This window comes from Diplotaxodon limnothrissa, linkage group LG23 (genome assembly GCF_057381915.1).
Source record: "Diplotaxodon limnothrissa isolate DT_005_m linkage group LG23, D_limnothrissa_male_GT1.1, whole genome shotgun sequence".
NCBI lineage: Eukaryota > Metazoa > Chordata > Actinopteri > Cichliformes > Cichlidae > Diplotaxodon > Diplotaxodon limnothrissa.
Genome location: NC_140617.1, coordinates 30,678,386 through 30,704,122, shown reverse-complemented (window position 1 = coordinate 30,704,122; position 25,737 = coordinate 30,678,386). Strand labels below are relative to the sequence as shown.

Here is a 25,737-nt window from a genome sequence, read left to right as displayed (position 1 = left end):
GGCCTATAAAAACGCATAAAAACTTGGATAAGTTCTTCACAGTCCTGCTGAGACATTAAGCCTGTTTATTCTTGACATATTCTCAAGGTGATAATAGGCTGAATGTGTAACACTTTAAATGCTAAATGTTAAAAATTAGACTCACTAATGGAGCCGTGTAAGTCAGATGCTCATCAATAGGTATAAACGGTCAATAAATTTAGCATTGCTGGTGAGAAATACGAGCACTAAACACATTAGCTCATTTTGTCACAACCTCTGTATAAAAAGCCAAAGCAATTACCGCTCTTAGTCTGAATTTCTCTACTTTGTCCTTCGATAACAAGCTAATTTCTATGCATAACAATATCTACTATGGCCATTTTATTTCATTTATTGTTAATTGTGAGAGTTAATAGGGCACTGACGGGGCTTGTATATGTGAACAACCCATCAAACTGACAGTGATTCATGACAGGGTTCAGATGCATGTAGCATGTAGATGAACATACATTAAAAAAAGGACACATATTTCTGTTTTTGAGTGTTTTAATTAATTTCCTGTGTGTATTGCTGATGAAAAACATCTGCTTTGATAACAAAAAAGAAGAAACAAGGAAAGATATTGGCCAGAGGTGCATTTTATATAATTTTCTCCCTTGTGTGATTTAGTTACTCAATTGCTTTTAATTAAAAAAAAATAATAACGCCCACAGTGCCATGAATAGATACAACTATCATTATCTCCATTCTGACAAACACGCTGAACAATGACCATATCGCAGGCCTGCTTTATATTTAACAAACAGTAAGCTCTGACGAACACTGTTTGCCAACATGTCCACCCATCAGAGTCGAGATTCCCCATCAAAACCCGTGTTGTGACAGCAGTCTGGCCCCGCGGCACATTTTTGTCGCTGCTTTTTGATCATGTTTAGATACAGTTCTAAAGAGCCACTTTTTCCCAGTGACTTGGATTTGAAAGGGACAGGGAAAACAAAGCGGGCAGACGGGACAAAAGCTGCGGCTAATCCAAAGCTAATCATTGGTAATGGCAGACATTAAACACGATCCATTGACAGCCGCTGAATGCGAACCAAGCATACCTCGTTTATCTGTCTAAAGTCAATAGGGGGGAAATGCGGGGATGCACAAAAGGCATATCTCGGTGCCTGTGAAAACCCACAGTGCATTTCCTGTGCATAGTTAATGGAGACCCTCATTCAGTGCTGAGAATAGGGGTAAAACAACAACATAATTAAAAGTAAACACCCCGAAATGCCTTGGTCACGATGTTTCTGATCCTCTGCTCAAACAAATGCGCATGCAAAACAGGCAACAAATGAAGGCGTGGATACACAACGTTCAAACGTGCACACAGATTCCAGGCTTCTGCGCGTTCACCCACTCAGGCACCCCACAGAGGGGTATCAGCGTGGCAGCTGGCATAGCCCTGGGCTCTGGGAGTCTGTGGTTCCCAATGCTCAGTGCCTGGGGGGTGGGGGGTCTGCCACCAGGAGCTGTCACTCAGAGCCACAGGGGAGGGGCTTAGCAAGGAAGAAGATGATATCACTTGTTTACACTCCCCACAGGGGATCCGCGTCGAAAGGCGGCGGGTTGACAAATGTATCTGGAAGTGTCTAATTTGACTCTTCCCAGGAAGCCCGAGGGAGTTTAATATTTACTGACTGCATTAAACTTTGCTTGAATGTTAAGACCTACAGAAAAGAAAAAAAATGTAAAAAAGGGCAAAACATTGCCTACATTTTCAATGTCACTTCTTCTCTCCCTTAAGGCTCCGAAAGAGACACTTCTGCTGCAAAAAAGGTGTCACTAAAAGACGGAATGAGGAAACTGTAAGGTCCCGTTTAATCTTTCATCACTGCTTTATGCATTAAGAAAAATCTTTTTTGCAGTAAAATATTGATGTACAAAAAAAGAAAAAATTGAGGTTTGACTCGCCCAAGGAGAGGACATAATGTCTCTGGTGTTCTGTGCGAATGCTTCCTGTCATCTCATTTCATCACACTGTTTCTATTTACCTCCTTTTTTCTTTTTTCTTTTTGTTTCTGCTGTGTTGCACTGTGTCTTTAGCCTGGTGAAGGATACATGAAGGGCACAGTGCCCCAATTCTAGCTCGTGACCTTGAGGGGTTTTGTCTGACGGAAACAAGATTGTCTGTGGGAAAGAAAAGGGACCTACTTTGACCAGTGGCAAGGAAGACACGGTCTGCCTCCAGTGTCATTTGACGTTGACTTCTATTGCAGTCAAGCATTTACATACCCTGCCGCTCAGATAACAGATTCGCAACTTTAGAATACATTTTCTGTCTTTGTCCAGGCACCTCTTTTCCTTCAAAGTATGAATAATTCAAACTTTTACATATTTATTTATATAACTTGTGTACACACAGTATATGCATTGTCAGAAAAAAAAGTTACAGTGAGATAAGAACATGAGCAGATACACACTCAGCATTGCTTCAGAGCAATTCATCGTTTGCTGATGTTCTAACGCTTCACTCAGTCAGATGCTTAGGATTGTAGCCTGAGGTTAAATGGGTCGCTATGAGCAAGCGTTGAGTGTATCAGGCTGGTTTATGTGTGTTTGTTTTTGTGTGTGAGTCAGTAAAGTGGGAGTAGCTTTTGCAGCAATTATAGAACAATCCCTATCCAGCGAAAGCCTCAAATTTATGTGACAAATAAAAAGTAAACCCAAGCATGACCTCCAGGGGTGTTTCTGTAGAAGGAAAATGTAGCACATTAGCCACACGTGTTATATTAGCCCTGTCCCACTAACATAGATTCAAACCATTGTTTCCATTAGAAGTCTCAGTCTGTATTTCTCAAATTGCTTTATAACTTATAATGTTGTTGCATCAGGGCAATAAAGTAATTTTTGTGCCATTTTTTTATTTTCCTTAATCTCTTTTTAATGGAGGAATGGGCAATTGGGCAAATATCATGACTCTTTCACCAGCTGTGTTTTTGGGTGGGTTTTTTCACCTTATTTTGCTAATTTAGTGGCCTGTATCCTTAAATGTTTTGCTAAATAATTAACTCACAAAGCATGAAAAAAGCCCACAAGACATTAATGCTAATAGCATCCTTAAACTAGAGCTAGAATAACACACAAGCATCCTTTCAATAAGGAAGTCTAGTGCCATCGTGATGTCTCATTGTGTGGTCGATGTTACGCACTGTACAATAAAGCGCCAGTGGGGAAGTCGCCATTCCCATGCCCAACAAATTTCTTAGGGAACATGCTAGCACAGAGCATAAGCTAATTAAATCTTCCATTTGTTGCCAGTCTTGAGTTCCTGGTTACTGGTTTATCCACATCCTTAAACAGCACTTAGCTCACTCCCCAACTATTTGTTCATATAGCAGCTGCAAAGTATCCATTTAATTGTTTCATATAGGATGCTCTCCCCTTGCTATGTTGATGTGATTAACCAACATAGCAAGCAAATAATCATTAATGACACATTCCTAGTGGTTTCATACTCACTGGCGAACAGGCGTTGAGAGAAGAAACAGAGGCTTATACCGGACTGAGGCCTCAGTCACACAGGTCTAGAGAGACCAGCTGGTGAGGGGTAAGCAGTGAGAATCACTGTTCAAGCCTCTTTGTGATTGCTTTGGTCTGTGACCTATAGTTTACATGTAAGACTTGATGGCAAACACTTGCTAGCTAATCACTGAGTATGCATATGACACAAACCAAAAATGGAAAATGTTTGTCTTCAAAGTAAATGTTGTGCCTTACCACTGAAATCAACAAATTCTAAATGGCACAGCTTTTACTTTGAAGGTGAATGGTTTCTGGTTTTCACCGCAAACGCTCGCTAACTAAACTCCAAGCGTTGCAAAATGGAGTCTTCCATTCAAACTAAGGGTCACCTTGGCAATCTGTTCACAACCAAAGCAATCACACGGAGCCTTTTGCTGAACAACCGCATATCTCTTTGTGATCATTTTCACCTAGCAACAGCAAGCAGCCGCTCGCTAAGGCTTGCTAACTGGTCAGATATAGTGTACAGTTTTCTGTAGTGACAGGTCGTTACCAGGGGGTCACTTGGCAGTCTGTCGGTCTGTATGGTTGAGACTCAGGAATCAGTTTAATAGCGACTGCCAGCTAACTACTCGTGATTGGTCAGGAAATACTCATCTTTCCCTGTCGAACCAGGCGGTGGCCAACCACTCATTTAGCCTAAGTGAGTGGAGAATAACATGAACATTGATGGTGTCATTATTATTTAGCATGCAAAGACTGAAAATAACATGTAAATTAACCTTCAGGTCAGAGAAGTGAAGCCGCTGCAGAAGTGTCTAAAATCAGCATGTTACTAATGGCCAGCAGAGGGCGACTTAGTTAGAATGAATAGAAGGCAAAGGGCAAAGACCCTTATTTGCTTTTGAATTGATTTGAAATCATGCTGTAATAAATGGATGCAACATTTATCATGAATAACTCCTTGATTATTGCCTTTAAAATAAAACTGAAAAACTTGTGACTTTTAGTGTCTAGATTGACTCAAGCTCCAAACACACTGGACCTTAAAATTCCAATAATGCAGCCCATTATAACTTTATTAAAACCATCATCATCCATGATTAAATGCATACTTCTTTTAAACTCCACACTCCAAGCGTGTAATATACAGTTACAGTGAAATATTTCAAAAAAGTACAAGGAGCCATGCCTGCCAGGTTAGTCTCGTTGTACAGCTATGCTACTAAGCAAAGCTTGTCGCCAGTAAAATGACCAACGTTTGCATAAACGGTGAAGTGTTATTCAGTTACAACTACAGAAGATGAGCACGACCCAAGTGTTGATGCCACCAGACAAAGAAATAATCTAAACAAATCAAATCTGCATGGCTATAAATTATTATTAATCTACTGGGGAACTGTAGATGTAGCAAATCCAAATAAAAGGCAGAATTAGCACTGGGGACAACAGTGTCAGGATATGAGAAATTCTGTATGTCACGATTACTTAATCTTCGGATTTCATTATCTACATGACAGATAATTCCACTTCCCCAGCTCAAAAACCCACCAGGAGCATTTCAGCCAAGAAAAGAGGAGCGACGCAGCGAGGAGACTGAAAGAGAGAGTCTCTAAGTGAGAAAGACAAGGCATTCCACGGAGCGCCATCCTCTAAGGTCTGTCAGCTTCATCTCTCTCCACCAATAAGACTAGCAGCTGGACATTTCCCAGAGGGCTCTGGACTGAGGTATTGGCCTATCAGGGTTGTTAGATTCTTACTTTGCCTTCTCTCCTTCTCTTTCCTCAGAGCACGAGGGCCGTCACACCTGTCAGACCGCCACCCGACATCTACACTAACAGCCTCCCAGTGATATAGCTCCCATACAACTTCCAAAGGCACACTGCAGATGGGGGCTTTTTTTTCCTGGTCGTGGCTCCCCACTCCACCATGTTTGTTGTCGGCAGGTGAGGCTTAAGTCAATAAGTGACTAGGATGTGGGGAATAGTGCTGTGCTGGCTGCATTAGTTTGTCATGTAACAGCTGCACTCTTAACAGTACCGATGTGCTTTTTTTTGGTTTGTTTTTTTATCAGTACCAGCAACTTTGTTTACGATTACCCTGCATGCATTCACTAACGATCCAATTATCCACTAGATTTGAAAAGAAGGAAAAAACTGTTGAAAGGTTGGATGCGCTACTGGTTACTGTGAGCCCAACTGAAACTAATCTGAAACACTGAACCCTTTGAAAGGCAAAAAAAAATTAGACATATTTTTAACTTAACCACTCAAAGCATGAAGACTTTTCAGAGAGCCAAGCAATACAGGGGATGCATGACAACATGTCATCTCTTTTGAAACGCCAAAAATAGCGAAGCGTGCACGGAGGAGAGAAGCTCCCACTGGATCCGCAGACTGTCTGCAGAGGAAAACTTAAGAAGCTCACTCATTCAGTGCACTGGCTTCTGCAGCAGCCAAGCGAAAGTTCGTAGCACGGTGCCAACACATGCACTTTGAATCTTTTAAACCCACTGCAAATCAACAACATGGATAACAAAAAGGACCCAAAAGTACAAGATCCATAGCGATGGGGCCTAATTTCATAACAAGCAAAAAGTCAAATAACAATTTATGCCTATGCCCCCAAAAAGCTGATGTGGTTTTGCAGGCAGTCCCTGATACTTGTGGCTAACCTTGATTTGAGGAAGTAATGTGAAGGTTGCCCCGGCCTCCCCAGAGGGTCACTGACATATCTCACATCAACAAAATGTGAGAGCCTGTGGGGTCCTTTGATTTATTACCACCCTAATTAGGTCACCAGAGGCCAAGATTCATTTGACAGGAAGCAGAATCAAAACGGCATCTTTCACCGCTTCCACCGCTGGCACCCACCCCCTGCCCACCCCTGCTCCTTCCCCATGCTAATAATACACATTTGCTCTGAGTGGCCTGGCCTCTTCTGGTGACAGTCATAATATATGGAGATCTCCCCCATACATATGGAAGCCTATGCTAATTGGAGGCTAAAGCGGCACAATTACAGCGGTAAACCTGGCGGAGGAGACTGTGCTACAAATCACTGTAGCACAGCATCGGTAATGACCATTGCCATAAGGGGTGCTAGTGCGATGTCAAACACTGAAGAAATCATAAAGACGGTGAATAACGAGACCTGAGCTCTGATAAAACCCGCGCTGAGATGAATCTTTGTTGCGTCAGTCTAAGAGCTGATGCCGAGGCTAAACACCGCATGGGCCGTATCATCTCACTTGTGTAGCTAATCTCAGATCTTGTGCATGATGCTATTTGTTATTCAAGTGGTGTGAGAAGTATACATGAATAAGAAACAGAAAACAAACCAAAAAAAGAAAAAGCATTGGTTGCACAAATCTGCACAAAGCAAGTCTGTGGCTCTGAGCTTCATATCCGTGTGTGGATGATGCAATAAGGGGAGTCAGGCCCTCACAGTGGCAGCGGGCCTCTCCAGTTCAGCAACAAAGCTCCAGCCAATCTCATCACCACTGACACCAGCAGTCATCAATAACCCTGCCAGAGGCTGGCGAGAGTGCCACTGCGCTTCCACCACATGGACACCTGCCCTTCATTCCCCTGCAAGCAGCAGGAAGGGGTGTGCTTTTGTGCAAATGTATATGAAGAGAGCAGATCCAGGTATAAAATTTGTACATTTGTATCCCCCGTAGGAGTCTTTGATTTTTGCTGTGAGCCATATTGAGCAACTGCTGTGCTGTATCTCTGTGATATGGAGGATTCTGTCTGTAATTATTATCTATCAGACAAGGATTTAAAGCCGCACTAGGCAGCTTTCCATGTTGGCAGCCTGTGCGCCGTTGCCACTTCAATACCCTGAAGATGTATAATATGATGTCAGTGAACTGCACACTTGTGTTATCGCCCCGGAGAGTCTGCGATTACTATAAAAGATTCAAAGTAGAGAAGGATCTCAAAGAGTTCTATTTTCTCGCCACAGTGTGATGACTACAATTTCAAATTTCAAGTTACCCAAACAACAGCTGAAAACCCAACAGGTATTCGTTTTTCTATCAGAGAAAAACACAAACTTCACACCGGTAAAGAGCTGTGAATAACCCTTTTTCATTAAAAAGAAGAAAAATCATTAATACAAATCGCTATCAAAGTCTACAGAAGGTCATACACACCAGCAGCCTTGCTCAAGCCACATACAGTTCCTCATAAAAATACCTACCTTCAGAGATGAAACTAGCATGCTTAGAGTCTAATAGAAAAAAATGGGTCTTTTGAGACAATTTCTCATTGTGTAACATTTGTACGAAAGCCAACATCCTCGTAACTAGAAGAAATCAGTTGTTGCTAGGAGGTAGTACAACCACTGGGCCATCAATCTTAATCTCAAGGTGATTGCACAGGTCTCCTGGTGGGAGGCAACCCATCTCCAAACACTCAGTGTCCACAGAGAATCTCATAGATATGAAACAAAAATGCAGAATTTCCACCACAATAGTGACATAGTCGCTGCAGGATGGTGATTTAAGTGCAAAATTGCACAAGTATTTGACAACCTTGCTTCTAAATATAAACAGAATACAGCGTGTTCCCTATTACAAAGAGACGTGTCACAGTAGAGTTGTGCTCATCAGCACAAACTGAGTCGAGTCAGACCTGCTGCAATCAAAGTTCTGCAAATAATTGCCATCTAATTTATAGACGCAGACAGATTGCCAGCATCTTCCGATCAATCTGAGTCAGTCTGTGCTGATCAGCACAACTCTCCTGTGACATGTCTCTATGCAATAGGGTACTCGAGTCAACTGCTTGCCAAGTACAGTAGCTGTATTCTGATTATGTTCCCATTTAGAAGCAAGGTCGCTGAATGCCATTGCGAAATGTTATTTTCCTGTTAAATCGCCATCCTGGAGCAACTGTGTCACTTTTTCTTTGGTAAAGTCTGAAATTCTGTTTCATGTCTATTAAACATTGTTTGGACTTTGATTATAATTAATCAAAATGAAATTCTTGTTAATGTGAATTAAAAATAAAGACCCAGATTTTCAGTTTTCACTGACTTATCACAGTTTATCACAAACAGATTGCATGTAATTGGCGATTTGACCCCATGGACTGACTCTTGTCTTTTTGCGGTCATGACACACCAGTCAGAATCAGACCCACAAGTCAAAGCTTTGAGGATAGCAAACTGATTGTATGTGGTTACAGATCTGAACTCAATCTTTGAAAAGACAACAAGGCTGCATGTTCATTGCACATGGTCACAATAATTCTGGTCTAACAGTTAGATGTAAAGAGCTTGCTGCTCAGCGATACCTTAGCTAACTCAAGTCTGGGATTGGACCAACTGCCGAAGTTTTACTGTGTTATCTGGATGCTACTTAAGTCACATTTTCATAAACCTATGTCTGAGTGATTCAAACATACTAACAAAGGTTCTAAAATGCATATCTACCAACATATGGTTACAACATGGTGGTTATGTCCATCTATTTTATGCAGTTCATTATTATAATGCTACAATACTGTTTTTTGTTTTTTTTTTACATTTTACAAGTGCAGCACAAAATTACTTAATGTTATTCAGTTATATACCAAAGGACATGACTATTTATTGCACAGTGAGCACAGTAAAATGGTAAAAAAAAAAAAAAATTTTAGACACTATAAAGAACTTGGAGCATTTGACATTGTGCCGCTGTCGTGCTGCTTTTCCTGTGAACATACAGACAAGGTGGACAAGGTGTGGATGATATGTGATGTTACTTTCTTTAAACTGTCTCAGTTTGGGAAAAAGAACTCATTTATTTGCAACACTTAGATCAGCTTTATTTGGTGGCAGTTGCTACAGTCAACCTACAGTCCCTTTTTTAGTGGAATTAGCTTCCCCAGTATCCCCCCCCCCCCCCCCCCCCCCCACACACACACACACACACACACACACACACACACACACACATGTGTATATATATATACACACACACAGTATTATACAGTATTTACATCTATCTGACACAGAAATGCATTGTCTTTTAAACATGGTATAAATTTAGTAACAAAGTCTCACTTTCCTATGCGTTACATTCCCTTGAGGTTCCAGCCAACAGCAAGCGCTGCTGGAACAAAGCCACAGAAAAGAGGCAAATCACTTCTTTCAAAGACCCCCCTAAGGGACTGTGTCTTGGATGATACAGTAAAAAAAAAAAAAAGGCCACTGAGGGGCTACCAAAGCCTCTTTGCTGCCACAACACACTTCCCACTGCAACTCCCTCTAGTCACCTCATTTCTCTTCTTCCCTTTCAACAACCCTCTCCCCATTTTTTTCTTTCCCATCCTGCCATTCCTTTAATCAACACCCTCTGACTCCCACTTCCTTTGCTCCTGCGGAGGCCCGGATGGATGAACATTGCTCACTTCTCCCTGGGGGGGAAATGAGACACGTGGACACCCACTGTGGTACACAAGCCACAGGAGAGTGTGTCAGAAGACTTTAGACAGGAACCTATCAAATTGCTTCCCTTTTCCATTAAAGCCCAGGAGCAAATGAGCGACGGCAAGCGGACAGGAAAAGAAGATGCGTAGAACGACGCTGTTAGAAGAAAAAGAGACGTCTGAGGATCTTTTAGACTGGCAAAGCGAGCTGGAAAGTGAAGAGACTAAGTGCCTCAGACTGCACTACCATATGATTCTGCTTCGCCATTAGCTAGCCCTGGAGAAAGCAGGACCAGAGGAAAAAAGGAACTGGCTAGCGTCCCTATGCATTATTCACAGTCCTTTTTAATGGCCATTTACAGGGTTGTGAAATTTGGCACTGGAGCGCCACAGGAACAATGTCTTTGTTCCAGAAGTCTGCAGCGATATTTCTGCTATTATTCAGACTGCCAAAACCCACTTCAGAATAAAGTTTTTGTTCATGTTGCCTTCCATTGTTTTGACAGGGCATTGTTAAATTTGTGAGAATGGCTTTATCTGCAGTTATAGATTCACATCAGAAAGTTTGAGCCTCTCAATCTCTCAATGCGAGTGGAAAATATATTTATATATCTTTTAAAATTAGTTTAGCTGAGGATGAAACAAGCTGGACGATGTAATCTTTAAATAATACATTAAGCAAAAGGAAAAGAAAAACCCTCTTGCTGTCATTTAAGGCTAAGCAGATTTTGATGGAGTCTGACAGTCAAGATATTAGCGACAATTATTTTTAGGCCTGCTTATGAGTACAAGAAGCAAAAAAAGCTGGATGCAAATATAATTAGAATACTTTGAAAAGCCATTTGGAGGTGCTAATACACAGATATGTCATAATGTATACCCATCACTGTGCAGATAATATTTACCATATGTCTTCCTAGAATTAGGCACACATTTGTACCACTATGAGTCTGCAGGTGTTCATGTTTTTAATGTAATCCGTGGTGTTTTCTTCTCAGGAGAGATTTTTGCTCTCGGACTTTAAGTCAAGCAACACAAGTACCTGCAGCACCAGGCCTGGGGGATAGTGCTCTCTTAAGAGAGCAAATGTCCCTTCGCCCGCTGTTGTTCCACAAGGTTAATGAAGCATGAACATTGTTAAAACACTAGTAGCTTGTAACTGAGTATATATAGAGTTTTACAAAAAGCACTAATACTAATGACAGCTGTCATTTCTTTTTTTTTCTTTGTATTATCATAGGGTCTTTACATTACAACATAAAGCACCTTGAGGCAACAGTTTTTGGGATTTGGCATTATATAAATAAAACTGAATTAAATTTTATATGTTAGAGGGAAAAAGACCTCTGGAAGGAAGCAATAATGGACACATTTTAGTGTCAGCTGAAGAAAAATAGTGACAACATATTAGCAAGTTCTCTTCCTCTCACTCTTGGTGGCAACCATCATTAGCAGTTAAAGCAAAGAGACAATAATGAAATGACTTGGAAAAACAGCTCCTATAAATAAATCCTTTCTAGGGTTTATAGATAATAGTCTTACAAGAGAAAATATATGAATAAAATGCCTTGTTGGTGCCAGAGATGTGAGGAGAAAGGTCAGGCTGCTTCGAGCCTATAGCACTTGTTAAAACCAGGGTATGAAAAGAGCATCTCCGAAGCAGCAGCAGAAGACCACACCAGGTGCCACTCGACTCAGCTAACAACAGGAAACTCACTTGTCACTTGGATGAGTGACGAAACGTTTCTCCCACAAAACGCTACGTCCAGATGAACAGAATCAACTTTTGGAAACAGGAAACTGAGGCTGTACTTCACACAGGCTCAAAAAAATGAACAACATTAGATTGGAAAAAAATGGACCTGAAGAATCTTATTTCTGCTGTGAAATTTCGATGGTAGGGTCAGAATTTGGTGTGAACAACACAAAAGCATTGGATCAGTTCTGCCTTGTATAAACAGGTCATACTGGTGGTGGCGGTTTAATGGTGTGGTGGATATGTGTTGGCACATTTTGGCTTCTATTATTGCTGCTGACCATGTCCAACCATTTATGACTACAGTGAACCTCAAATCATCTTTTTCGTCTTCCTCAATAAGCAGCTCTTAATGCAACAGAGCACCTCTGGGATTTGGTGGAACAGGGATTCTCATTTTCTGTAAGTACCTTCATAACTGTTTTTAAACAATGTGCAATTTATATTTATTTAAACACATGTAATCTATATTAACAGATAGATAGATACTTTATTGATCCCACAAGGGAAAAATATTGAAATGTACCATAAATTACAAACGCTTTACATCTGAATGTATAAAATACACTTTAACAGTAACATGAGCAAAATGTCTATGTTTCTAGAATGAATTTTAAAAAACCCAACATCCAAATTCCCATGCATGAAGATTACAGATTACAGTGTCATTTATTCAATATTAATGTCCTTAGTTCAAACTCCAAACATTACCATTAGTAATGTTTGACGTTCTTCTTCTGACTCTTGGCCCTTTGTTGAAATAGATTTTCCATCCTCTCGCTCCAATGTCCCATTTTTCACATTAACGATGTGACACCCCCATAGTTTAATCTAATAAGCATGAATCAGTTGATTGATACGGTCCTGTCAGGAAGAGGACTTCTAACGTGACAGAGACGATAGCTAATTCAATATAGCAGCCTCGCAGTGCTATGTGGCAAGAGGTTGGACTAAGTATGAAAATGCTTCAGAGCTCGTGTGTGTTTCGGGTGTAGTGGGTGACTTTGCGAGACATCTGACTTTGTGACGTCCTTTGTGGCCTCCATAGCTGTCAGGGAAAACGACAGGCGCTTATCTCCTTCCGTCTGCTGGCTTATCTACTGCTCACCTACACATCGATGGGAAATCAATGTGAAGCCTTCAGTGCGCAGTCAATATAACAAATGACCAATTCAAGCTAGCACTTACAGCTCTCCTGAAAGAAGCCCTCACTCATTGCCACGGGCCTGATGCTGAGCAGCGAGAAACGTGCAGGTTCAACCTCATCGGGAGCACACGTACATACACGCCAAACTGCAAACCCCACGTGATAATGTGGGAAAGGCTGCAGGGCACGGTGTTTTTAGATGGGTGGAGACAACCCTGAAGACAGCCCACAGGCTAGAGACACTTGAGAACTACACAAAGAAACAAGGAGACGCATAAATAGCTTTGGTACTCTAAATCTAAATGTACATTTGGAGTTCAGTGAAATGAGAGTATTAGAAGAAAATATTAAGAAAATGGTAAATATTTCAACTGAAGTTGTTTTGCCTATTACCTACCATGGAGATTTCACAAGATAGTTCACAAGCCAATTATCATACCAAAAAAACCCACATGTTTTAAAGTGTTAATAGTCCCAAAAAGCGGGGTGTTAGTTGTTCATTTCCAGCTGCTTGGCAAAATCATTCCCATTTCTGCATGTATGCACAGCACAGCTGGAAACAGACTGTGATAAATATATTTGGATGAGTCATTCAACCTACGGAGTGTGGATCAGCATGCCCATTTTAGTCTAATAAAGCCAGAGGAAAGGTGGCTTCATTCAGGCATTTAGTTATTCTTCTAAGACACGCCGGATCGTCTCCACTGCATGCCAACAACGTGAGTCACAGTTTGAATCTGCTGCCAAAAGCACTTTCAAAGAAATGTCACAGACTCCAAAGGGCCAGCCAATTTCCAGAGAGATCTCCAGTGAAATCCGCCCTTCATTACATCCTCCCCCTTCCCCACGACTCGTTGTCTTTACTTTCATGTCATGGGTTGATTTTCTTTCTTTTAACATTTCAGGATAGGACGTGTCAAAGGTCCTCCGTCTCCCTTCCACGTCGCAGAAACATTCCTCAAATCCTCGCCCCCTTAAATGTGTCAGACTCACAAAGTCAGGTCCCCGTTGCAATTGACCTTCTGCGTCTCTGGGAAGAGAGGCAGAGAGCGCAACGACAGGACGACACTCCTGCTGAGAGCTCAATCAATACAATACCTGGGAATCAGAGAGCAGTTAGCGCCTTCCTCCCCTGGTAGCAGAGGTGATCTTGAAACCTTGAGCCTGTATTTCACAAGCAAGGCATCAACAAACAGCTTTGAAAAACAAACACCGGAGCACAGGCACTATAACTTTATATATCATTTCATTTCATTCAATAAACTTGAATCCCCTTCAAATCAACTATCTGGTGACTATTGTACCCCTTGTTTGGGCTAGTGTGTAGTGAGTGGCTCAGTTGCTAAGCTCTCCTATTTAAAAATATCCAGTATCTGCTATTTAACAACCACACAGCTCTTGACTTATTTTCACCAAGTGCAAAATAATGGATAATATGAAGCTACAGCAGGAGGTTCACATCTGACATATTCTTGAACGTACCCTTTTGCTCTTTTTCTCTGTCTGAGAATGGCTTTCAAACAGTGCTAAGACCTATTTCAGTATTCGATGGTCAGCATGTTGACACTTTGATTTGATGGCAACACATGTGTTTACAGTATGAGTACCATGGTGTTCAAGTTAAGTCCTAGAAATGCTCATAAAACAACATTTATGTTATATATTTTAGATACTCTTAAAAAATGTTTTACCCTCGTTGATGGAGAACACCAGTCTTATTTTCAGCTGAAGCTGTATGCACGGAGGTACAACAGTGAGTGTTTACAGCCATCTATGAAACACTGGGGAGGCTCTGTCATGGTTTGGTTTGCATTTCAGCCAGTGGTTGTGGAGATCATGTCAAAATTGGTGGAATTATGAACACAGAATCCAGATCTTGATCCATCATGCAATACCATGTTGAAAGAATTAGATTTTCAGAAGAGATCCCAAACACACTCCCAATGTTGTTAAAGCACACCTGTATGGAAAAACTGTATCAGTCATGGATTGGCCTCCCCAGAGCCCAGACCTCAACATTACTGAAGACGTGTGGGATCATCTTAACAGAGAACCAAACAAAATGCAGAAACATCCAAAGAAGAACTTTGAATGTCCTTCAAGAAGCCTGCAGAACTATTCCTGAAGACTACTTATAGAAATGTGAATACAGGTCTCGTAGGTATTAGTAAGCGCTTAATTCATCATTTATATATCATTACTCCTCCTTAGTATGTCATTTATAAATATAGATATGTTTATCCATCTGTTACTGTTATTGTTGCATCATGTACACCTTTGACTGCTAGTAACAATTATAATCATAATCACAGTCATAATGATATATCTGTACATATAAATGACATGCTAAGGAGCAGTAATGCTATATAAATGATGAATTAAGCACTTACTATAAATTACTAGTACCTTGGTAATAATGCCACACTATTAAGCTTTATTAAGGTACTAGTAATTTGTTGGTTCAAGACTATTGCATAGGATCTCAATCCTCACTGCGTGAATAAAATTCAAACATTTCTTTAAAAAGCGTTCAACTGGTGAAACAACGAATAGCTTGTTCAGTTTACTTTTGGCTCCCTTTGACAAAGCACTGTAGCTGGAAATGGAGAGTTTGCTATTATTAATGTTAGTATCATAACTGCTATGCTGCCAATCCCGAGGGGCTCTTTTTGCATGAATTTTCAGGGACTTTGTGTTCACTTCTTTATTGTTAATTGACCTTGGAGGAATTCAGCTGATACCCCTACTGAGCCACAGCTGAATTCAACACTTACAATGGTCGCCTTGTTCAAAAGAAATGCAAACAAGACACCCAGCACTTGTTAAAGTCATACTGGCACACACAGAGGTCTGTGATTTAGGCTCTGTCGTTAATTGCAGGGATTTTACTTTAACCACGAGTCTCTTAAGTCTTCATGTGATTTAGAAATGATGCCAGGGTTAGTAACCTGACCTAGAAATATTTTAAACAAGAGACTGTGACTTCAAAAGAGAAAGTCTTTCTCCCCCTTAGACAAGAGGACGAACCTGAGGAAGAGAAGTGATTGCCAAGCTAGCGCTCATCCATCCTTCTCTGCTTTAACATCTGTATCAAATGTGCAATCAGAATCCTTTATGACTGAACACTTGAGTTTTATGCATCTACTAACACACGATAAAGACATGACAAAAAGTCTTGGTTCATGTGAAATACACCCTGAAGACAACAAGGGTAAAAAAGCGCTGACAGAAGTGCGAGGGAGGAGAATGCTGTAGTTACGCCGCTTCCTCAAATGACCCCCCACTTAAAAAAGGCTTTTAATATATCTGCAGCCAGTTTAAGCTTGGATGATAGTATGTGGCAGTAAAAAAGGCACTTAGAGCAGTAATGTGCGATCTTTGAGGATAAAAGGTAACCTCTCTAACTCCTGGGGAAGGAAATTACAGGGCAGACAATAAATTCTGGTCTGCTACGATTTGCTATTAGTCTGGCTGTGTTTGAGTGAGATATGGCACAATAGAGATGGAGGGGAGAAAGTGGGTTGAATGAGGATTGGCCATAAATTTAAAAATGCCATTTGAAAACAAGTTTTATACTCAGGAGAAGTGATGCAGCTATTATGTTTTAATACCCAATGAGTTGGAATGTGTTATTAGAAGGGTTCAAGGTTTCTCTGGCCGAGGTTGTCTTGTTCTTTTAGATTTTATCAGGATTTTTTTCTTCTGCTCTCCAGGCACTTCCTGTCACATCCCTAAAAACTGTGATGGTAGGCCAACCAAGTTCCTAAATGAACGCTGGTGGCAGGCTAAGTTATTACTGTTGCATGAGTGCACCAAAACGAGTCGACCAGTCTTGGATCTGCACATTTAGTCGATAGTAAGGCAGTGATAAAGATTTTAGGGGGGGGGGGGGGGGGGGGGGGGGACGTGGTGATTGGAAGAAAACAAAAGAAAATATGAAACTAAATCAGAGATATAATTTTGACAGTAAAGATTCAGATTAGATATGCAGTAATGTATGCATCTTTACGTCTGCTGGATTTGATGCCTTTTGGGTTAAATTCTGTATTCTCATTTTTTTGAAGTCAACATGTTTTCTAATTCTGCTGTGAGTTTAAATTGGTAAAGATGAAAAGCAGAGCGGCTGTATAGAATAGAAATTAATTTTAAAGTGGTAGAGGAGGCAGTATGTTCTGATAAGCAGGAAGACTCTCGTTACTGGATAAATCAACCACCTCTAACAGGTTTCTGACAAGCAGAGCCCAGCAGAAATTTCCCATTAATCATTCATTGAACTTACCAATTACTACACATTTTATATACAAACATGATGGCACAAATATGGACTGTAAATGAATGATGGATGAAGGCACAGGATATACACGACAAATGGAAATCACAAAGTAGTCATAACCTAAAGAATATCTTGCTGTACTGTTCATTTTACTCTAAAATCAACACCATGCTGTATGAAATAAACTTGAAATTAGTAAAAGAGAGATATTTTAATGTGTCTTATTAAGTTTTAAGCATGCCCTGCTGAAACTAATGTTTGCTAATTCTGATTTTGTTTCTAAGAACCATGGCTCACAGCTACATAATCAACTTTCCTTCAGTGCAAACTTTTAAAGTTTGAAGAATTTTTACAAAATGAAAAAAATTGCAAAGAATTTCTCCCTGAAACAACTGAAAATGGTGCTCTGCTACTGGAAAGAAGTGAGTTCCTCTACATCCACCTGACGAATTGCACCAAACAAAGTGCAGCAGATTTCTAAAACTAAACAAATATGAGGTGCTTACAGAATTTTCCAGCATATCTATAAGTTTACCAGATACCAGGACATCAACCCTTTTCAACTCTTCTTTAAATGTTTCCTTATAGCGCTTTGATCCTTTCACTGCTCATACCGAGAATCAGAGCAAGGCTGCAAACCTTTGGATAGCTCTGAGGTCTGGCTAGCTTTAGCTTTAGCCACTCTCCATTTGTTAGCTTCTTCAAACTTGCCATATTGTGATCTGAGAGTTAAGTGTTTCATTAGGTTTTGTTACAAAAGTTGTAGTGATGTTTACGATTGTTTACTTTGTTTCTTTCTCACTAACAGTCACAGGCACAAGCTAATAACATGTTAGCCAGAGATGACTATCTGCCTGTATGCCTGCATACGTCAAACACACCAGATCATAATCACATATAAGTGATACTCACTGGCCTCTCAGTGGTCCAGGCACACTGAAAAATTCCCAGGTCTAATCTCTATGCAGTGGTTCAGTGATCTCTATTCACAGACTTCTTTTTAACCATGAGAAAGAATGCAGTCTTTACTTTTCAGAGCCAAAAGTTCTTCAGATGATCCTGCATCTGTCATTTATACAGAATCAGTTGGCATGAGCAATGTTTCCAAACGCTTCCAAAACTTTAATTACTTTGCCTTATTTTACAAACCCTAACCCTGTCATATAAAGAAGCTGTGAGCAAGACAAACCTGTTAATACCTCTAAAAATAGTATTGAATGAGGTCAATCCTTCAGTCTACACAGACCAAATATATTTTACAGGGTAAACAAGTTGTAATTTTAAAAAATTGAAATTGTTTGCAAGAAATAATGCTGCTGACAAATAACCAACTGTAGTCGCCTTTAGTGGCCCAACAGTATACATTATCTCTGCAGTTACAGTTTGGTTTCTAGACACATTATATAAAATGATCTCCAGTTTGACAAACATTGCCATGGGTATCATGTTGGTCACTGGAGTTAAGAAAAAGAAAAACAATGGATTCTGTGCCTAATACTTTGGCCCTGGAAGTGCCTAAGACCTTCAAATCACTTCTTGTTGGCAGGTCAAGACTTCTTCGTTAAAGTTTTCTGCTCTGCTGGTATTGACAAGTGTTCCAGCCCTTCTTGATTTTAATTTGCATGAGAAAAAGACGTGACATTAAACATGACAGCGTTCCAGCAGTTGACCTGTTTCAATCCAGAGAGATGTGAGCTGTGTTATAAACCAAAGGCTATAAGCTAAGGGCATTTTTGCACCAAGAATTTTAGGCGCTGCCAATGCTGAGCTTCCTTAGGTTTGGAGAGAAAATGCACAGAGTGGAAGGAAAACATTTTCTGAGTGAAAGTAGGTCCAAAGAGTTGATTTAAGTTCAGCAGCAGACTGGTCCTTAGGTCCTTTTACAAGGTTAGCTAGAGCTTCCTCTGACATGTTCAGAATCTCAAGCGTTTCCCTACACAGTCGTCATACTGGACCTCCAGAGTCCTGCTCCTTCTTAAGTGACACCTTAAAGTAAGTGTAGCCAGACATGATTAAATCTACATTTTCCTGGTATTGCACAGATTTACATCTCCTCAAAGAAGAGTACAAGCTTCGACTCAGACAGGAGCCTCATATCTTACAAGTAGAAAATAGAGGAGCAGTTTTTCAGGCTATGTTCCTGAGTGTCTGCATCTGCACTGAAACATCAGAATGTAGTCATTAAAGTCAACCTTTTTCACTCTAACAAACTTAAAAGTATCAGTCGACAGCTGCTGTATCATTCACTGAGGCGCTGTCAAGGAAAATGCCTAAAATATACACAAAAATTAGTTGAAACCGTGCGTTCACCAAAACCTCGCAATAACTTGTAGAGGAAAAAGAAGAAACAGAATTAATAAAACAGTCACGTGCCAAGCAGCGCCTCATATACAGCCACAAGGTGGTCCTCGATAGAAAATGCATGAGCTCATTTCTGCCATAAAACCCAAAAATATCATTCTACTTTCTCCTCTCCTCCATCCATGGAATTTTTTTTAAAGCAGCCTCTGAGCAGCCTGTTGATTTCCTCTTTTCAAAGGTGATAAAAATTCATTACATGTGAGAACATTGCCACGACACATGCACACACAGGAAATGTCATGAGTTTCAATCAAACGCCCTCCCAGTCACAGCCACTGAAGCACCACGGCTGTCAGTGATGAATTGCTTTCTGCATGCATTCGTAATGTCCCTGCATCATCACAACAGGATACACACATCTGTCATACTTGAATGTGAATAACAACAACGCCTATTCTCTGCAGTGGAGACCATATGTGGTGCACACTGCACAGGTATCAATTACTGTACAGTACATTAGAGAGATGCAGATGGTGTAGATGCTGTAGAGGGTGGACAGCCGTTTGGAGATGCTAGCACAAAGACAAACAATTGCTATGACGTCTATGTGTGTGTGTGTGTGTGTGTGTGTGTGTGTGTGTGTGTGTGTGTGTGTGTGTGTGTGTGTGCGTGCGCGCTGAACAGTGACTTACCTATGTAGATAATCCACATGGGACGAAAGCATGAAACAAAGAGAGAAAAAGAAAGTAATTAGTTCTGTGATATGGTTTTTCAACACAATATCAAGTAATACCTCCTACAAAGCCTTATTAGGAAATTGTGTGATACGCTTTTGCAAATATTAGTTTATCTTTGATCTAAAACTATTGTTGGAAGTCTCACAGCTTCAGCTTTTACACAGTGGAACCAGCTTTATGTGCAAGCAGTCACACAAACCTGCACTCTCCTGAGGTACTCCTTGATGATTTTTACTCCACTAGTCAAGAACAAATTAGCATCTTTGCTAGCGCTCCCGCAATCAGGTTGTTCAACTGGGAATCATTCAGGAAAAAGGAATAAAAGGCACTTGGAAAGTTTATTTTCCCGAGCTGTGATCAATGGAGGGCAGAGGAGAGAGGAAGACACACGCAGAGAGGTGGGGGTGGGGCCTCCGGGGGAAACGAGCTATGGCACAAGCAGTAATTAGTAAGCTTGTAAAATAAAGCAAGGCAGGCAGCGTAATGATTACCAATATACTTCTGATGTCCTTGCTCTGTTGTTTGGCAGATGCAGAAGGAAACTGCAGATGATGACTGAGGGTGTTTAAGGCAGGAAGAGATAAGACAGGGTAAAAGCTTATGTATAAATCAACAGTTGTTATAATTAATATTATAAGGAGGGGTGACAAAACAAAAGATTTTGTTTTATTCTATTTGATCTAAATAATGATGAATTTGGAATTTATGTGCTCTTCAAGCTAAATGGGCCTCGTAGTTTATCACTGTAAAAGAATATTAGAATGCTGTGAATGTCAGCTGTTGGTTGCCATTATACTGTTTCTAGAGGTAGGATCAAAATAGCGGAGTCTTGCAAAATTTATGTATCAAATCAATACAGTCATGCTTTATTTTATCACATAAAATGAACTCTTTGGAAAATTAAAATCACTTGCTTTTGGAGTACATCAGTTGTCACTGTTGATTTTTGTTGTTGTTTTTATGAGAGATTACAAAGACGGCAGCCAGCAAGAAGGTGAAAGTTGGTAAAACAAAGATGAAGAAACAAACAGAACAGCGCAGTCTGGGTTTAAGTCAAATATACAGACCTATTTTTTTATTTTATAAAAAAGGCTGGGACAAAGGAAATGCACGTGATGTAAGGGATTTGTATGAAAGTAAAATACTCTATATCCTGGTAACATTAGCTGGAGACGGCAAAGCTAGCTCAACTGAAAAACCATCAAACACAGCTTGATAAAGCTACTTCCCAGTTCAGAGCGAGCTAAGGCAATAACACAATCCACCACCTACTTTATGTGCAAAGAGGATGACCGTTGTGGAAAAGGAGCACTTTTATCAAATAGTCAAGATACTGAAACCCGGACATGTGACACTGTCTTCATGTTTTTCTTCATAGACACCGTGAAGTGTAAATTTGAGGACAGTAGAGTATGGCAGAAACTTGCATTAACACAGGCAGTGTATTGACAATGTTGGTCTGCTTGACCATTTTGTCCCATTTTGCTGCAGTAAGAATAACTGAAGTGAGAAGAGCAGACTTAATTTTTTTTTAATCTTATTAGATAAAACAGATATTGATAAAGCAAACATGTCTGTAAAAGTTTGAAATCGCAGTAGTATGGTATCATGAAAATATAATTCTGTACATATGGCATGGTAAAATTTATGCTAACACTTTAAACACTACACTGAACAATCTCAGTGTGAGTGTTGTTAAACATCTACCTCAATTTCTTTTGGTTTCTTTTTTAAACTGACAAAATATCAGCTTTTGTCACACGTTACCCACTTCTTCCACTCCCTGGTTACAGGAATGCTGCTGAATGCTGCCCTGAGACTTTGTCTGGACGCTCCGCTACTAGCAAAACACAAACAGTGAAAACCAACCACAAATTCATAACAATAAGCCAGTACTGCTCTGATTCAACATGAAAGCACGCTACAGCTACAATCAGTAGCCTGTTAGTTTTTTTCCCCTAAATTCATAACCATTTACAGTATTAATCTATATTCATGATGAACAGCGCATTAATATATGATATTGCAGAGAGGAACCATGGCAACTTTCTTCAGTATCAATCAAAAGATCTCAATAACTGTTCAGTTCAGTTTAATGTTGTTCTTCCTTTTAAACATAAACCAACAGGAGTGACATGTGTAATCATTGCTTTCTTCATTGCTTACTAAAAACAAAACAATTACTTTGATTTGTTTGGCTTTCCCAGAGATGAGCGTCTATGATATACAGCAACGATTTCAGTTTACATGCACACATGTGAGCCTCTAAACTGCAGTACAAACAGAATAAAAAGTGTTTGTGTCTAAGAAAACATAAAAGATGGGAATGTGAGAAAGAGAGGAAGGGAGTATAATAGATGTAGAGGAATGAGTCATCAGGTCAAGGGTTTTCTAGACAGTTTCTAATAGATCAGCCTGACACCTTTAGTTGCCACCTGTGTCCATGTGTCTTTTTTTTTTCTTGGCCATGACACAGTCACATACTTCCTCCAATCATCCCTGCTACTTCCAATATGATGGCTGTCATTTATCTTACAGCTGCCAGTCATGTTTGGTGATTTGATGGCCCTGGGCCTGAGGTAATACACGGGCTACAAAATATGTGAAATGGCAGGGCTGAGGCTTAAATGGTCCTTCAGAGGTAGAATAATCCTCCAGCCACACTTTAGTGCTAAGCCAGAGATCCTGTTAAGAGTGATTCCAAAATGGCTTTCGAATATTACCTCCACCATGGCTGGATTTGGATATTTACAGCACTATTCAGGCAACTTGCCCTTGGGTGTGATTTTTTCCCCATTTGTTTTCCATCATGGCAATCATTTCTGACCAGTATGTTGTCAGTGGTTTTTCAGAGCAATTTAGTGCGTGTGCTTACAGCCATAGCACCTGGGAAAATAAGTTTTCACACAAAGAGAAGCAAAGACCAAAAACACAACTGCACAACATCAGTACATTACACCTTTTAGACAGCCTGTCTGACACTCAGTGCAAAATGGAAAAGGTGTCATACATCTGCATTTCCAACAAGCTGGTCTAACCAAGTGCTGTTTCTACTGTTTCAACGTTGATTTAAATAAATGGGTTTTATTAAAAATTTGCAAACAAAATCTTGAGAAAAATCACACCAAGCTGTCATTGTGAAAACACCCTAAAATGTCAGTTGCACGCCCTCACAACTTTCACATTTCTTCACACAACCATGTCAGTTGACAGACTGCCAGAGACAGGAGCCTAGCAAAGAGAAAACAAGACTGTGAACTGTAAAAGAAGTGCCCTTGGTGCCATCAAAACTGCAAGAGATAGGAATGATTTTAGACATTAAATCCATGTGCTTTGCTGCAGCATCAAAAGATATATCGGTACAGCAAGCAAATACAGTAGCTTAGACAGTCAACAGACCAAGCAAACCCGCAACCAGCACTGCCACGCTGCTAGTGCGTCTTCAAACACAAAGACCCATCCAAACGTCAAAGAAGCCAACATTTTTTGGACAGATTCACGCTGGTGTCAAGTCAACAACAGTTAACTGAGAATAAAATAAAACATATGTCACCGAAAGAGACCCAAGGCAGACACATGACAATCTGGAAGGATTATAGCTCTTAGCTGACTTGGGGACACCCTGGTGTCCCTTGGTGGTCTGTGCTAAAAATATTGCCCCCATGACCTGAAGATGGATGGAGGGATGGATAGCTTTCCAACGCTCTAGCCCTTCTACCTTAACTATCAATGCTATTACATAGTTGCATATATAAATGTTATGATAACAACAGGACCTTAACTGTACCCATCCAGATTGAGTTTCTAGGAACTTGGAGTAAGGTGAAACCTCCACTGATTGTCCTTTACTTTCAGTCTTGGAACCTATTAGGATTCTCACTAATGCAAAGCCTGTTTTGCACCCAACAGTGCTTACCTGTATGGAAGCTAAGTTTATTAGTCACCAGAATTCCAACCATAAACCTTCCTGTAACAATCTGCTGGATCTGCATATTTGTATACACACAACTACTTTACTGTAAAGTTTCAGCAACCACAGATGAACTTACCGGCTAGAAAAAAGGACAATTTTAATATGTTATATTGGGAATTCAAACGTGTTCTTGTGTGCAGCTTCCACATTTTTGAAGTGTTTCAAGTAAGAATAAACTTGGCTGCCTGTGATAACTGCAGATTATAGGGTGCCAGCCATCACTAATCGCTTTAGAAACACCGCAGGGTATCTCGATTCATTTGAGCTGTGAATCTGGAGGTCAGATGAAGAGCAATATTCAGAAGAGGTTCATGGTATTCATACCTCTTTCCTCCACTAATGGGCCACAGAACACATTATCCTTCACCCATCTGGCGTATTTGCTTACCTTCCCAAGTGCACTGAAGGGATATTAAGAAAGAGCAACCGCTAAACAAACTTTTGAGGACACTGACGTCGTCCTAAGGGGGGCATTAAAGTGAACCTGAGACAACAGCTCATTTCATCACAAACCAGCAATCTGAGTATTTAGGTGCTGTGAGCTGCTATTGATCGAGGCAGATAATTGGGTCCGTAATGGAAACAATGCTGCAGGTAAAGCTCCACGGGGACCTTGCAGGGGATTTGAATATGATGAAGTGCGGAGCTGATTGTGCCTCGTTGAGAAGCTGTCAATGTGTCATTTCACATTTTCCCCCCGCCATTTTCACTCCTCCCTCTCCCTCCACTCATCCACCTCTCTGTGTCAGAATATAGCATGTGTGATGACATCTAATTATGTCAAAATCTAATGGAACCTACTTACCATTACTACAATATTATCAAAATAATGAACAAGGGTTATAATCAGCAGAAGGATCTAACAATAATCAGACATACAATGGATAGAAGGCTGCATGATTATGTCAGAAATACTCATCTTGATTAGTTTGTTAAATATCATGATCTCAGCCATTAATCAAAATCATTTATCGCTGGTTCGAGAAGAGGATTATTTCATTATTTTACCATTTTACTTGCACCATATTTCGAAGCTCGAATCTGCTCACACTGACAATTTAATGCCTGATTTTGTGGACACTAGAGTCCTGCTGATTGTAGGCTAGTGTTTACAATATTGATTTGTTTGTTTGCCTCTCAAAAGTTAGCATTACTATCTTGATTAAATGCAGCCTCTAATGGAGGATTGTAGTGCAACAAGCCTGACTCAACTTTTGCTGCAGTGCAATCCATTTTCCCCCAGCAGCGCAGAGCTGTAGTCAATCAAATACATGTAAGAGAGCATTCCTGATAGATTGCTTTGTAACGCGAACAACTTAAATCTGCTTTTTACCTCGTGATAATCGATAAAAAGATGACTGTAAGAACTTGACTCATGCAGCGTGACTGAGGAAGGAAAATAAAATCCTGTCTGACAGTTTTTATAAAGCTGTGCATTGTTTTGCACAGATTTAGAAGAAAAATTAAACAATTGAATACAAATAAAGCAAAAATAAAAACTTGTGTAACCATTAGTCAAATCAGCACTTGAGGATTGTATTTCATCATCACTACACCCGAAGGAGCACTTTCACATCAGTGCTTACTTTTTTTAAAAATAAAGAGTAAAATAATGTCATTCTTTCATCCTTTCATCAGG

General features: G+C 40.2%; 1 protein-coding gene across 1 annotated transcript in view; it reads right to left on the bottom strand.

The window, feature by feature from the left end:
- The window catches only part of ncam2a (neural cell adhesion molecule 2a), a 460,352-nt gene that overhangs the window by 338,324 nt on the left and 96,291 nt on the right, over positions 1–25,737 (bottom strand). The window lies entirely within an intron of this gene.